The sequence below is a fragment of the Adiantum capillus-veneris genome, chromosome 2 (assembly GCF_014529385.1).
Source record: "Adiantum capillus-veneris isolate H3 chromosome 2, ASM1452938v2, whole genome shotgun sequence".
NCBI classification, from domain to species: domain Eukaryota; kingdom Viridiplantae; phylum Streptophyta; class Polypodiopsida; order Polypodiales; family Pteridaceae; genus Adiantum; species Adiantum capillus-veneris.
Genome location: NC_140932.1, coordinates 85,970,427 through 85,985,854, shown reverse-complemented (window position 1 = coordinate 85,985,854; position 15,428 = coordinate 85,970,427). Strand labels below are relative to the sequence as shown.

The window sequence follows — 15,428 nt, the reverse complement described above, 5'->3', positions numbered from 1 at the left end:
ATGTCAACTGGGACGCGTCCTGTGAGAAGTTCCTGTAAAACCACGCCATAGCTATATACATCGGACTTGGTTGTCAAATGCCCCGTTAGTGCATACCTTCGGAGACATTGGAGCACATCAAGAAACTCTAAAAGAGCTCAAAGACCTACAAAGCCTATACATAATTTCTCTTCATTCTTACTTTGGGGCAACATAGCCGTGGGCTTCCAAAACACGAGTTGAAACCAGACCTCCAACCTTGTTAGATCCAAGCTTAGCTAAACCGAAGTCGGACACTTTGGCATTGAAATTGGAATCTAGAAGTATGTTGCTGCTTTTGAAATCGTGATGTATTACCGGAGGACTCACGCACTCATGGAGGTACTCAAGACCCTTTGCAGAGTCTAGAGCTATTCTCATGCGAGTTTCCCAGTTGAGAATTGGAGGATTGCCAGATGTTCCTGCACCATTTAACGATAAGTTGAGAGCAAAACATGGAAAATTGACGTATGTTTGTTAAAACATGTCGGGAGCTAACACATCATGAGCCTCAGATTGGCTGCATTAGTGAACACAATCTCCGCGCTTTTCGTTTCTTGTGAAGGACATAAGTTCAGGAAAACACGAGGGCCCACACCATTTGAATACAAGTGTTCTTGAAGGTTTCCATTCGGCATGTACTCATAGACCAGTAACTGGTGATCTTGATCGGCGCAACAACCAAGCAAACCAACAAGGTATGGAGAATGAAGGTGGCTGAGCATGTCAACCTGTCCCACAATTAGGAAAGGTCACCACTTCGGTAAATTTGATCACAAAATCACTTTTTGATAAGTGCTAAGACTGCAATTTTGCTCATACAGAATATCTTCCATCTTCCATCTTCCATAAACCTATAGCTAGCTTCACATAGAATGCCAGCATTCAACATATGTCCACTCACACCCACATGAACCGTACTCCACATGTAGACAGACATGTTTTACATCGAATACAAGAATATGCACCTCTATGCGAAACTCATGATCGCCTTGCTTGCTTGACCGATCTAGCTGCTTGATGACAGCTTATCGCCTGTCTGGAAGCACTCCTCGGAAAACAGATCCAAATCCACCATGACCGACTACATTGCCCTGATTGAAATTACAGGTAGCTCCCTGTAATTTTTGAAGGTAAACAATTGAGACTCTCTCTGCTCCAAGCTTACAGTTGAGACCGTGGTAGAATTTGGCAATTGCACATTCTTGCTCTTGAACCCTACTCATGCAGAGAATTACATAATCAGGAAGGCAATCTTGATATAAACCAAATAGGCATCGCATAACAACAAAGAAACTAGTATCAAAGTGCGTTCTCTATCTTTGTTAATGCATGAAATGGAAACACACACACAAAAAGCTTGGTACCATATGGTAACGTACACACACAATTAACCTATTACATAGTTAAGAGCCTACACTAAACACATGCATATTAGTGTATGCTTGTGAATAAAATTATTGAAAAAACTCTTCGTAGCTCTTTGTCTTATAAAGGTAATCAAAACAATACACTGCACTCTAATTTACAAAGCAGTTATGTACATACATTATTGATTGAAGCAATTACTAGCTCTTGTTGCTCAAACCTCATAAAGGGAAAACCCAAAAAATGGAAAAGGCACATCAATGAGAAGACAAATTAGCTATCCCAAACTCCCATCATCACTTTGATTGTGCACATGACTCTGTATTCCTCCAACCATTACTGGACTCTATATGGGATCATCGTCATTTCGGTCGGTCCTGTCAATGCCATCTTGAGAGATTTTACTAGAGAATATCCAAAAACATCCTTAACCAAATAATTTTTTTGCCTACCTTTGTCCTCTATATCCACAAATTGACTGGTTCCCTTTACAGGACACTCTCTCTTTATTGAGAAGCCTCGCTCAATTTTTCGGAACACTACTGGCATGATCTCTCTCTCTCTCTCTCTCTCTCTCTCTCTCTCTCTCTCTCTCTCTCTCTCTCTCTCTCTCTCTCTCTCTCTCTCTCTCTCTCTCTCTCTCTCTCACACACACACACACACACACACACACACACACACACAGTCTGAGACTCTGCATCTAATTGCGTCAACAACCCTGTACGAACCCTTGCGGACTACGGAGTGCCATGTAGCTGCAGCCAGTTACTGTGTAGAGGTACTACTAGAGAGAGAGATCGAGGAACTCATGCTCTCCAGCCGTGATTCCGACAACCAGAGAGAGGCCTTTGTCGCCCTCCGCAACCCAGTCACTAGCTCCACGGCACGCATCGACTATCGAGCTTGAGTTGGACGCAGTCGCCGAGTACAGCAGTAGACTCCCACACGCACACGAACTTCTAAGTTCTAAGGCTCGATTGTCCAAGTTGAACTCCGCACACAAATCGCAGGCTCTACAAACTTGGTGGTCATCCAGGTGGACGTCATCGATTGAAGGATGCCCAAGCAAGCCCAACACTAAGGCCTTTCCTTAGCAGGCCAATAAGAAGAAGGTTTGATTGTACTTTTCCAGACTTTACTTTTCCTTTTGAAAGCCAATTGAGGGTGGCTCAATTTTGCTTTTGAACAGCCAATGGACATAAAAGTTCAAAATTTAAGAAAATTGTTCGTATGTACACTAGCAAGATTTTACGAGTTTACTTCAAGGAAAACTTGGAATCTAGCTAAGATTTTTCAATTAATACACTAAACTCTAATTTTAATTGAATATCGATCTTGAATAGCCTCAAAATGGAAGGGTGTGCATGCGTGCGTGCGTGCGTGTATGAGAGAGAGAGAGAGAGAGAGAGAGAGGTCTCAAAAAGAGTGCCAAATCTTTTTTCCTTGATCGAAATAATTTTAAAGTAAATCTATCTATTCTATCTCTTTATGGAATTCTCAAGCTCTTATCCATGCCACACGTCAAAGAATAGAGAACCTCTCAAATGTGTGCACACACGTAGTTGATTTATGGCAACAGAAGCTTGGAGAAGCTGATGCAATTCCATGGCCTACCTATAGAGAGAGAGAGAGAGAGAGAGAGAGAGAGAGAGAGAGAGAGAGAGAGAGTTGCTCCACGTCAATTGCAAACATGGTAGCACACGCCAATCAAAGCATATGTGTGTGTGTGTGTGGGTTGGAGAGAGAGAGAGAGAGAGAGAGAGAGAGAGAGAGAGAGAGAGAGAGAGAGAGAGATGTGGCATTAAGTTGGATTGTAAAGAGCAATAGCTTAGGTAGGAACCATTCAGACACTAGGTGCTCTCCCTCATGAGCCTATCTAGTGCTCACGTGGGCAATCTATCCTGTGTGAGTCGAGCAAGAAATCTTAGGGGTGGGAAATGGGCGTTTAGTGGTGTCAAGAGTGGCAGGGCTAGTCATCATATTGTGGGCTACCCTATTTGTTGGCTTGGCAACGTTCAATAGTTTGAGTGACATGTCATCATGTCGGCTCCCTTTGTTTAACCATGAGATGTAACTCTTCACTTAGCTAGCTTGTTTATGTAGCCAAACTGCATTGCAAATTGAGGGGGGGGGGGGGGGGGGGGGGGGGGGGGGGGGGGGGAGGGGGAGAGAGAGAGAGAGAGAGAGAGAGAAGACTTTTATTGATGTGTATGTGGGTATGAGGGCGTGAGTGTGTGATAGGAGAGAGAGATAGGGAGATAGATAGAGAATTTCATTAAGGTGTGTGTGGGTGTGAGGGGTCGTCTGTGTATGTGGAGAGAGAGAGAGAGAGAGAGAGAGAGAGAGAGAGAGAGAGAGAGAGAGAGAGAGGAAGCTAGGTGCATCCATGCTTCTCTCCTCTACCATTTCCAGAGATGGAGATGTGTGATCTATTCTGCAAGAGAGGTTAATTATGTGTGCATTGTCTACCTTCTTTTTTCTCAAGAAAATCTTGGCTAGATTCTAAGCTTGCGATCAAGAAAATCGACAAAATTTTACAAGTTTTAGTGTGAACATCAGAAAATGCTTCAAATTTGGACCAAAAAAATTGAAAGAATTTCAAGGGTGTTCTTATTTTAAAAATGATTTTGGCAAGCATTGGGAGCGGCATAATAACACCATGGACAAACATTACTCACAAAAGTTAGATATTTCACCAGATACAAAAATTGAAGCAAAGAAGAAAGAGCTTGGAGAGGCTAAATATAAGTCTATGGACACAACTAGAGAGAGAGAGAGAGAGAGAGAGAGGTTAGATAAATAGAGAAGGTTGAAGTTTTGTTTCACCAAAGGCTTTGGGAGGCATATGTGGAACCAATGTATCAAGGGTTGGAAACACCATTCTCAAACCTTCGTGCTACACCTCCTTTTGTATTGAACTCTTCACACCTCCCATGGAACCTGCTGAAGGCTCTTTTACTATACCTACAACAACAATATTATGCATTTTTTGATACTATTATAGATTTAAAAATCCCTCTTTATACCTCAACTTCAACTTGATGTTCTACTACAGAATTTGCTATCTAGAGTAGATCATTCTAGAGATGATCACCTCTTAGGATCTAAAAACTAAAGCCACCCAAAAAAATAAAGGCAAAGGATGATGACACTCCATTGTTCAAGAGTCTTAGGCCTTTTCACTCCTCTTTCTGTTTAATCACAGTTCATTATCCCAACTTTTTCACAAGTAGATGTATAGTTCTATTGCATGGCCATACCACAAAAAGAGGGAGAGACAAAGAGAGAAGAGAGTTCTTCTCTTTTGTTAAAATAATCCAAGAGACCCTATAGGTTTATCAACAACAAGTCATCAATTCAAGACGAGTAACTCAAAATAAAATTGAGAGAACCAATCTATTGCACTTAGTTTAGAGAGAGAGAGAGAGAGAGAGATAGAGAGAGAAATCATATTGTCTCTTCAAATATCAAGTATGACCTATGGAGCCAAATAAAGCATGTCACATACAATTTTGAGCTTATCAAAGACTCTCAAACTTGCAAGGGCATATTGTGCATAAACTAAGGGGCTCAGCACACTAATGCCCTATCTCGCACCAAAGAGTGTGGGAGATGAGTCAGATTGTTACCATGATGTGGATTACAAATAAGGGGATATGCTCAAGCATATATACGTATGCGAGAGAGAGAGAGAGAGAGAGAGAGAGAGATTCCATACAACAATAAGAGAAAAAAGAAGAAGAGGGGAAATTTTTAATGTCAGAAGAGCAATCGAAAGAGACCTCAAAGCTTGAGGAGAAAAAGCCTGAACTCAAAACGGTGATACTCAATGTGGATACTCCACATGGATACCAAAAAGGTAGGTTTGATCTTAGTCACCGCGGCAATACGCCGGTCACATACTAGTTACATTTGAAAAGGCTTGTCAGTTCTTACATTCTGCAAAGTGCAAAGGCTGTCATCTCTTACAATCTTACCTTTTACTTTTGCATTTTAGATTAGACTAGTACGTGATCCACGCATTGCTGCGGCATAAAAAAAGTGGTTTTTTTTCTTATGAAACTAATTTCTTTTTCAAAGAACAAAAATATCAATGTTGGATTTATGTTCATGTCGTGCAATTTGAATTATAAATTGGGTGGTGCATCAATATATCAATTTTTTATCATATACGATAATACATTTTTTAATCTACTAATGACGGTAACACCAACACGAAGAAGGAATTAAGGTGGACTTATGTACCATTGCATGCACTCAAGTACGCTATAAGGTCACCTTTGATGAATATCGTAGAAGACTCTCTGCCTCTCTTTCTATCTCTCTCTCTCTCTCTCTCTCTCCCTCTCTCTCTCTCTCTCTCTCTCTCCACATAACCTTGAGTTGAAGACTCCTCACATAAGTCTTGAGGTCTATTTGGAAGTGTTCATATAAATCTCGTTCTCTCGTTCTCCCTCTCTCTCTCTCTCTCTCTCTCTCTCTCTCTCTCTCTCTCTCTCTCTCTCTCTCTCTCTCCACACACACACACACACGCACACATCTTGAGTTAAAAAAGACTTGTTGCCTAGATCTTTAAGGTCACTTGTAACAACTCTTAATTTTAACACTTATCAGATAAAACATAAGCTCTATTAGGAATTTCCAAATGAATCTCTCTCTCTCTCTCTCTCTCTCTCTCTCTCTCTCTCACACACACACACACACACACACACACACACACACACAACACAACACACCACACAACAAAAATTGTGCTCAACTTGTGCGCATCATCCCTTGTGTTGATCCAATTTTATCATCTCTCTCTCTCTCTCTCTCTCTCTCTCTCTCTCTCTCTCTCTCTCTCTCTCATTCTCTTTCCCATCCAAAACTTGAGTTCAAGTTTTATCCAGTGGATCTTAAGATCTTTGGATTGTTCCAACTATGTTGTAATATCTTTTCTCCTCCTCCTCCTCTCTCTCTCTCTCTCTCTCTCTCTCTCTCTCTCTCTCTCTCTCTCTCTCTCTCACACACACACACACACACACACACACATACTGTTAGCAGCAAGCTAACGTGGACACCATTTTTCGGAGTTCTCCTTGTAAAACAATTATTATTATGATAAATCGAGAATATTGTAACTCTTGTTTTCTTGATAAACCTTGTAATTAATGAGCCAGGGCTACAAGCTTCCAGATAGTATGAGCCATTCAATACCCAGCTTTGGTAGAACTCCAGATTATTACTTTTGACTACTCAAAAACCTTGGCTAATGTATAAAAGCCAATTTTTGTAAGTTTTTAACAAGCTTTTGGATAAGAAATACACAGCGTGAGCTAACAGCGGTCACTTCTCTCCTTCTCGCACTTCCTACTCCCTCTCCGGTTGTCACATTACGAATGCGTTTGTTGCATTGCAACCACAGGTAAGAGCTCTACGCATTAACATAAGCCATTCACAGTATTTCGTAGTTTTTAGCGTCGCCAACCTGCGGCCTAATTTCATCATAACTAGAAATTTATACTTTTAAAACAAAAACTAAGCATAGGCGGGGTATTGGGGCATCATTGCTAAACATTTAGATGTATTCTGCGTCGAAAATCATTAGGTCAAAAATCCATTACTGTTATTAATCATGATTTTGAAACTTGACCTAAAGTGGGATTTGAGGCAATAGGCATGTGTGCTTAGGTCTTGTAAACTTGTCCTAGAAGTTTTGTTACGTTTCGATGTCATTTGATGCTGTAACGGATGTGATTTACTTGCCAATGAGCGATTGGCTTTTGGTGATTTCAGTCACTTGAGTGTAGTCTGAGTTAGATGCGAGTTGTTAGTTGTTTTCTGAGAGATTGAAAACCTCTTGTAGCCTCTATGCACTAGTAGAGTCAGCTTCATCCCATGGTTTGACAAATTAATCGTGGTTCTCGCTAGTACTGCAATAAGATAGTATGGTGAGGTTAGACATGCATCCCACATTTGGCGCCGTTGCTGGGGATCGAAGAAACCTAAACTATGGAAAAACACGAGCGTCTTCTGTAATTGTCCTTTAATTTCCTATTTTCGCCTAGAGTTCAAAACTCTCTTTTAGAAACTGCATAGCTTAAGATTGCCGTCTTTTGCTGTGTAGAGGTAGCTTGGAGGTAAGTTGTACTTGCCGAATTTGTAGATTTAGATTAGGATTTGAAGAATGATTGGTAGACGAGACAAGTCTTAAGATCAAGACTCTGAAAAACATAAAAAAAACACAAGAAAACAAATGTTTGTGAACACTTTCCACAACTCCATTGCATGAGAAATTAGGAGTAGGGGTAAGTAGGATCCCAGGTGGATTTCATAGCATTGCTCTCTCTGCAAGAATCAAGTGTGAGTTGTTATATAAAGTTGCAGAATTTGAGGTCTACGGCTAGAAATAGCATGAAAAGACTTGAATTCACTCAATCGAACTGGGGAGTAAGCCTAAGAGTTGTCTGAACCAGTGGATAAGCTCAAGGACACTTCAAGGTAAAAATTTCAAGAAGTTGACCAAAACTCAGATTATTTACTTTTTTTTGACATTTTAGGCCAAATTAAGTTTTGACTTGATTTATGGGCTTAAAAAACATTATAGAAGGACTGTCTTTGAGAAAATTGTAAAAAAGTGCTCATTTCAAGCTTCAAGTTAATAATCGCGATTATTAACTTTTTGCTCTAAATTAGCCAAGACTCATATCATTGACTCATTGCATGTGTACAAACAACTTTTGTAAAGACCTAAGAGATTTGGATTACTAAACTAACAAAAAACGGGGTGAAAACTAAAGTTTGTACTGACTTTTTGAATCTTGAGTGTGAATTGAGGAAAAATTTATCCAAACTTGTTGAAAATTGGTTCATAGGCTTATATTGATGTAATAAACATGTGTATATGCTCAATTGACCAAAAACTTACAAAATTTTGACAAAAGTAAATAATCGCGATTATTTACTTCTGCCCTGTTTTTGCACTTTTTGACCAAGTTGGCATACCACTAGCTTTACGTTGTAATAAGCCCACAAACCAAATTTGGTAAGATTTGGATCACTGGAGTGAAAACTATGACAAAAAATGCAAAGTTAGTCTGCGGACAGATAATTGATGATCATTTGACCAAAAATTATCCTAACTTGATGAAAATTGGCTGGTGACCTTAACATAAGGTGCCTAACAGATCTGTGTCAAAGTTGGGATAGAAATTTGTAAAAAAATTATCAAGAGTAAATAATAGTGATTATTTACATTTACTTCAAAACTTGGTAATTTTGAAAATTTGAGTATATCACAAGGTTAAGCACATCAAGTAGACCCCACAAATCAATTTTGGTGAAATTTGGACCACAAAAGTGAGACTTAAGCCAAATTCTCGAAATCCGAGTCTGCGGACACGGAACAGTGGGTAAACTTGATCAAATTTTGTCCAAACTTGTTGAAACTTGCCCAAGGGCTATAACAAGTTGTATACTTGCCAAACCAATCCAAAAAGTGGAAAAAAGTGACAAAAGTAAATAATCGCTATTACTTACTTCTTCCATCTAGAGACTTCAATTTTGATCTTTGGGCTTATACAATGTTACACCAGCATAATATAAGGCCACAGGGAAATTTTGGGTTCAATTGGATCAAAATTGGTACAGATACACTCAGTTTACAGATTGCAGATTAGAACTTTGATTTTGTTAAGCTGAATCTGAAAGTCAAAATTTTGACTTCCATAGCACGAATTGAAGTGAAATATAGAGACCAGTCACTGGAGTTCTCAAGAGATCTACTGTCCTTATAGAAAAATAGCTAATTTGATAAATTTTGTATAGGAATCGGGTTGCCGACGAGGAATCAGTGGCTTGACAGAACTTGTAATTGAATCAAGCGGACATTGACGACAAGTCAATCCCAGGTGAGTACTCTATCATGGGCTTCATACGTCTATATAAACCTTAGATCCGGTCGTGTAATAGGAAATCAAGGCCTATTCGGGGAAAACACCAGTAGAGTATCCACTGAAGAAAGCGTGAATCAAGGCAATTCCTTGCACACAATTCCTGAAGAAGTCTCGGACACTTTTTCAGATTCAACATCCGAAATGTCTTCTTACTCAACTCACTCGAGAACCGGAACGACAATGCGCTATAAGCATATACTCTCTTTTTACAAGACTAATCGTCATGGAGCCCAGGTTTACTTGGATCCTAATGAAAAGTATGCTATTCGCATTGATGATCATGGTATTGAGTTAGAAGAAGAGGTTAGGGCAAATAAACAAGGAAAATTATACATAGATTGAAATGGAACTCAATATGTACAGGTTGAAAATCCAGATGTGATAGACAAATGGGGCTTAGAAGTAAACACTATAATCCCAAATATGTCAACAAAAGAAGGACCACCAACTTTGGAATTCGAGAGATACGATCAAGTAGACCTCAAGCCTTTGAAACGGCTTAGTACGGATAATCCTACGATCGGAGTCTATTGTTGGGAAGATAGAAACATAAAAGATCTTTTGTGGACTTCTCATGCTAGACCAGGGAAATTAACGGCCATGAAGATCATCTATATCTTCAAAATCAAATATAAAGGATCTGTGGATCTACCAACTTACTTGTTTAGGGATTGTTATAACAACAATTTTGCTATGATGACTTTTGAGGAAGTAGAACAAACCAAATACTAGGGGTATTCCATACACAATTGGATATTGGTTCAAGGACCAGAAACCACTACAAGATACAAAAATTGTGAGGGATCATCTGAGAGTAATGTGAAGAAACCAGAAACCACCTCATCACGTAGAAAAATGGGTGACACTAAGGCCAGCCCAGGGCTACACGAGTCACTATTTTCGATAGACTAGTTTGAAGGACTCGAAACAAGATCAACTCCTAGAAGAACTGGAGTTGAACCAAATAGACGTGTCAGACCAGCTGATTTTCAAAAATGGGTCAGAAAATACAGTGGGTCAGGGGATCCATATGACCACTTAGCAAGCTTCAAGCAAGTGCTAAGAGCAGAGCGTATGTTAGACTTCCACACTCAATTCGAGGGGTTTGAAATGACATTAGAACGAAAAGCTTTGACATGGTTCCAAAACATCCCACCAAGGTCAATCATGGATTTGAATACATTAGCTCACGGATTTGTAGCTGCTTGTTCTAAAACAGGGATTAAACATAATACGGTAGCTCAAATCTACAGCTTCAAACAGAAACATGGTGAGTCTATTAGGGATTATGCAACTCGAATGAAACAATACATTGCCAGATGCCCAGAGATGGAGATACCGAGATACCTGTAGAGGAGCGACTTGTATCATTGTTTCTGGAGGGATTGCTAAACAAAGAACTTCATGCTATACTCTATAGTAAGAAGCATACAACCCTAGAAGTGTGTGTGTCTAATGCTATCGACCTAGGAGACAATTGTGAGATCTTTAATGAAGGGGATGTCCCTAAGGATAACCAAAGAGAGAAGACTACATCCACAAAACCAGCACAAGTGGGAACGGCTGTTGTGGCACCACTCTCAGCCATAGAAGATATGCTAAAAAGGATGAATGACATGATGAACAATATGCAAAAAGCACCTATGAGAGGACCAGGACAGGGGATATCCCCACAAGGACAACCAATTAGGCTGCAAAAATGGTGTGCAATCGAGGGTAAATGGACCAACCACGAGACCCACGAGTGCTACTTCAGACCAAAGTATGATGGGAATGTTCAGTACTTGCCCATGAGGCCACCAGGACAACCCATGTACAGATATCAACCTAATATGGCTCAAGTTCAAAGACCACCAATGGGTATGGAGAGACCTCAACCTGTGTTGGGACAACAACCTCCTTATTTAGGACATAATGCGGTGCCTATAAAGTACATGCACTCAGAAGGAGTCATAGATGAACAAGCATTAGTGCCTGTTACAACCTATGCAGAGTCTAGTCCATCTACAATAATGATAGAGGGAGATTGGTATAGTCCATAACCACCACCAATGGAGGAAACAATGAATTATTCTCCACAAGAGCTCGCACCAATGTATTATGTAGCTAATCAAGGTGTCAGACCTCCCATGGGAAGACCCATGATGAAGCCCAAAACACGAAACTGTCATAATTGTGGTGTTGATGACCATTGGAAGAACGAATGTCCACAGCCTGACAAAAACCTCAAACCAATTGAAGCCTATTGCATACAATGTTGCAAAAAGAGAGGACACTTTTCGAAAGATTGTCCTAAGAACCCTTTGAATAAGGGAAAAACTGTAGTCAACGTAGTCCAAGTGATGCCTAGTAGCTCATTAGAGAGCGAACCAATTTGTTCCAATCAAGGTAATCAATAGAGTCCATGCAAAGAAAAAGAAACACAATTCCTCTGATGATTCGAAGAACACGAAAGTTTTTTCTCAAAGAATCAAAAGGAGCAGAAGCAAAAGATATGAGGAGAGAAAACAGAAACAATGGGTTGAAAACAAAGAGAAAGCAAAAATTCTAGCCCAGGACAAGTTGAAAGAAACTGGCAGTGAATTCAAGGAAACAACCGTGAAATCTGGAGGATCCATTCTGGTTGATAAAATTTTTGAGCCTATCAATGCTGTCATGGAAGCCTGCCAAGCAGGCCAAAACATAAAAACAAATGGAAAGACTATCCATCCCCACACATGGAAGCAGCTAAGCTGGAAGCTTATCAAAATTTGGTAAGAATCACGTAGGAAATGTTGGATAAACAGAAACCCAAGCTTGAAAGTATTGCAAAAGTGGAAGAGCTTGCGTTAGAAGAAATAAAAGAAAAACCCAAGGTGGTGGCAAAACCCCACCTTGAAACAATGAACCAGAGCTCATAGTGTCGGACAGTGAAGATGCCTTAGACGGAATTTCATTCGTGGAGGAAGACTAGCCAGGACACTTATGGGAAAAGGTAAGGGAGATCAATGATGGGAGCCTAACTTTAAAGTCGGCTCCTATAGAGGAAGTCTCGTTGGATAACCTACCATCTGATATAAACATGGATATACAATCCTTATACGGGGATTGCGGATTACCTTCTTACTTGGGAGATAATGAAGATGAATCTATCATTTGTAAAACGCTCAAGTCAAAAGAGCCAAACAGACCCTAGAAGTGGACAACATTCATGCAATCATGTCTACACCTATCCAATGCACTCTTACTTTGGGAGAACTGTTGAAACTCAGGCCATACTTACGGAATGATTTACAAAAAACCCTAGAAAAGGTGGGGATAGCGAGGTTAATCTCTAAGAATCTGGAAAACTTGAAAAATGGAACGGAAAACAAAGAGATACAGTTAGTTCCTATGAACAAGGTCGGAGAATATTATGAAGGGGAAGAAGGAAACACTACCCTCCCAGTGAAATATAATGACATTGAAACCATGGCAATACTAGATAGTGGAGCGGGCTTAGCCATAGAAACTAAAGCAGTATGGGAATCCTGGGGACATCCAGCCATTAGACAAACGTGAATGAAATTACAGTTGGCTGACGGACACATTGAAAGACCATTAGGGCTATTAGAAAAAGTGATACTCAACTCCTGTGGAATTGAATATCAACACACTTTTGCCATAGTAGACTTTGGAAAAAAACTCAACTATGAAATCATATTGGGAAGACCTTTCATGCGACAGGTACAGCTTATCCAAGATTGGAAAAACGACTATCTGTACTTAAAGCGGGTGGGATCTATAACAAGAGTCAAGCTAAAGGACCACACCTATAGAGACTTCTTGACACTCATCCAAGAGTTTGATTCAGTCTCTTCGGCTGAAACTAAAATTCCATCTTGGCTAAACAAAGACACTCCTATTTGGATGTGCCGAGCTTCAAAAAATGGAAGCTTAAGGCGAGAGGAATGTATCCTAGAAAGTGATTGCACAGACGAAGCCTACATACCAGAACCCTTTCCAGAACATTTATTTGAACCATTTGAGTGGACTCAAATATTAGCGAAAATGGATGTTTGTGTGAATACATCTATGCCTACTCAATTTTGCAATGAGGATGGCTATGAAATAATTCCCATCCAAATGATGTCAGTCCTTAACATTGAAAATAAGGATGAGGAAACAGAAGACTTGATGAAAGCTCAACAAGTCTTTTTTGACCTCTATTACGATGCATCTAATGAGTTGGATGAACACTCAGCTACCTCCGAAGATTCGGGATCCGAAAAAGAACATACAAGAGCTCAACTACTCTTAAGGGGAACGGAGGAAAAGTTTTTTGACTTTCCAAACCAAAAATCAAGACGACAAAAATGGTATAGAAGAAAGAGGGACACTAAAATTGTGAAAGCATGACCTATGCCATCAGTCTCCAGTAAAACACAATTCCTGATGCAGATAGATGCTAATGATTGTGTCAAGGACAAAATAACTGGAGGATATCCTTCAAACGGAGACTCAAAAATGTCTCAAACATCGATAAAAACAAGGAAGGGTACTCAAGAAGAACATCAGGATAAAAAAGCACTCATGACCAAAGTCGAGCAGAAAAAAAAATATCAAGAGTTGAAAAAAGCTCTAAAGGAGATGTACATCACCGAAATGAAAACCACGGAAGAGGATGGGAAGGATGTAATGCATGCTCCATCCCATTAGAAAAAGTATACTCTCCAAGATCGGAAAATCATAATTGAACAACCTGTTAGGGAACTACGGAAACAAGGCAAGTCTTATGAAGGACCTGAAAACGCTAAAAGGGTAGACTTGGTTGAACTAGGGGAAGAGCCTAGACCGTCCTACATTGCAAATGACCTCACAGAAGAAGAAGAAGAGCTTTTGCTAAGCTTGTTAAAGGAATACCGGGATATCTTTTCTTGGTTTTACAAGGGTCTCAAGGGTGTTGATCTAGAAATTTGTCAACATACTATACCCATGAGAGATGATGCAAAACCAAGTAGACAGAGACCATACACTTATAACAAAACATTTCCCATGAATTTCAAAGAAGAAATTGAAAAACCAAAGGAAGCTGAATTCATTTACAAAATTGAACACACTGATTGGGTGTCCCCAATTGTGGTAGTACCTAAGAAGAATGGGAAATTACGAGTGTGCGTTATTCTCAAAAAAGTGAATGCAACTACCATTAGAGACAACTTTCCGCTTCCGATAATGGAGCACGTTTTAGAACGAGTGGCAGGAAAAGAAGCTTACAGCTTCCTAGATGGTTTTTCGAGATACAATACTTTTGGTTGACCCAAAAGATCAACATAAAACTACTTTTGCAACAGAATGGGGTATATTTTCCTATCGGGTTATGCCATGGGTTAACTAATGCTCCAGCCACATTTCAGAGATTGATGAGCCATGCTTTCAAAGAGTATCTTTGGAAATTCTTGGAGGTGTACATGGATGATTTATGCGTACATTCGTTAATCCGAGCTGATCATTTTGAACACCTCAAAAAGGTATTCAAGAAATGTAGACTTTAGAGGATTTGCTTAAACCCTGAAGAGTGCATATTCATGGGAAGACAAGGGAAAATTCTTAGACATATAGTTTCTAAAAATGGCATAGCTACCGATATTGAAAAGATTCATGTCATTGCTGATTTGCCTAGACCAACAATAGTCAAAGGGGTACAAGCTTTCATGGGACATTGTGGATATTACCGACGGTTCATCTACATGTATGCCATAATTACAAAACCCATGTATAGCTTGATTACGCACTTTGAATGGACTGAGGCATGTGAAGAATCCTTCATGAAGCTTAAGAAAGCTCTCACCTCAGCTCCAATATTGAAAGCACCCAATTGGGATAAAGCATTCCATGTGCACGTAGATGCTTCAAACTTTGCTATTGGTTGTATACTAGCCCAACCAGGAGATGGAAAAATTGACTTTCCTATTTCTTATGGTAGCCGACAATTAAATTTGGCAGAAAAGAATTACACCACCACTGAAAGAGAAGGACTAGGAATGATCTATGCCGTTCAAAAGTATAAACATTACCTATTGGCCAACAAGTTTGTGTTATTTGTGGACCACCAAGCTTTGTTATATTTGGTCAACAAACCATGCA

General features: G+C 39.8%; 1 pseudogene; it reads right to left on the bottom strand.

Moving 5' to 3' along the window:
- The window catches only part of LOC147463115 (putative serine/threonine-protein kinase PBL23), a 2,777-nt pseudogene extending 500 nt beyond the window's left edge, over nucleotides 1–2,277 (bottom strand).
- Nucleotides 2,278–15,428: the final 13,151 nt, after the last annotated feature.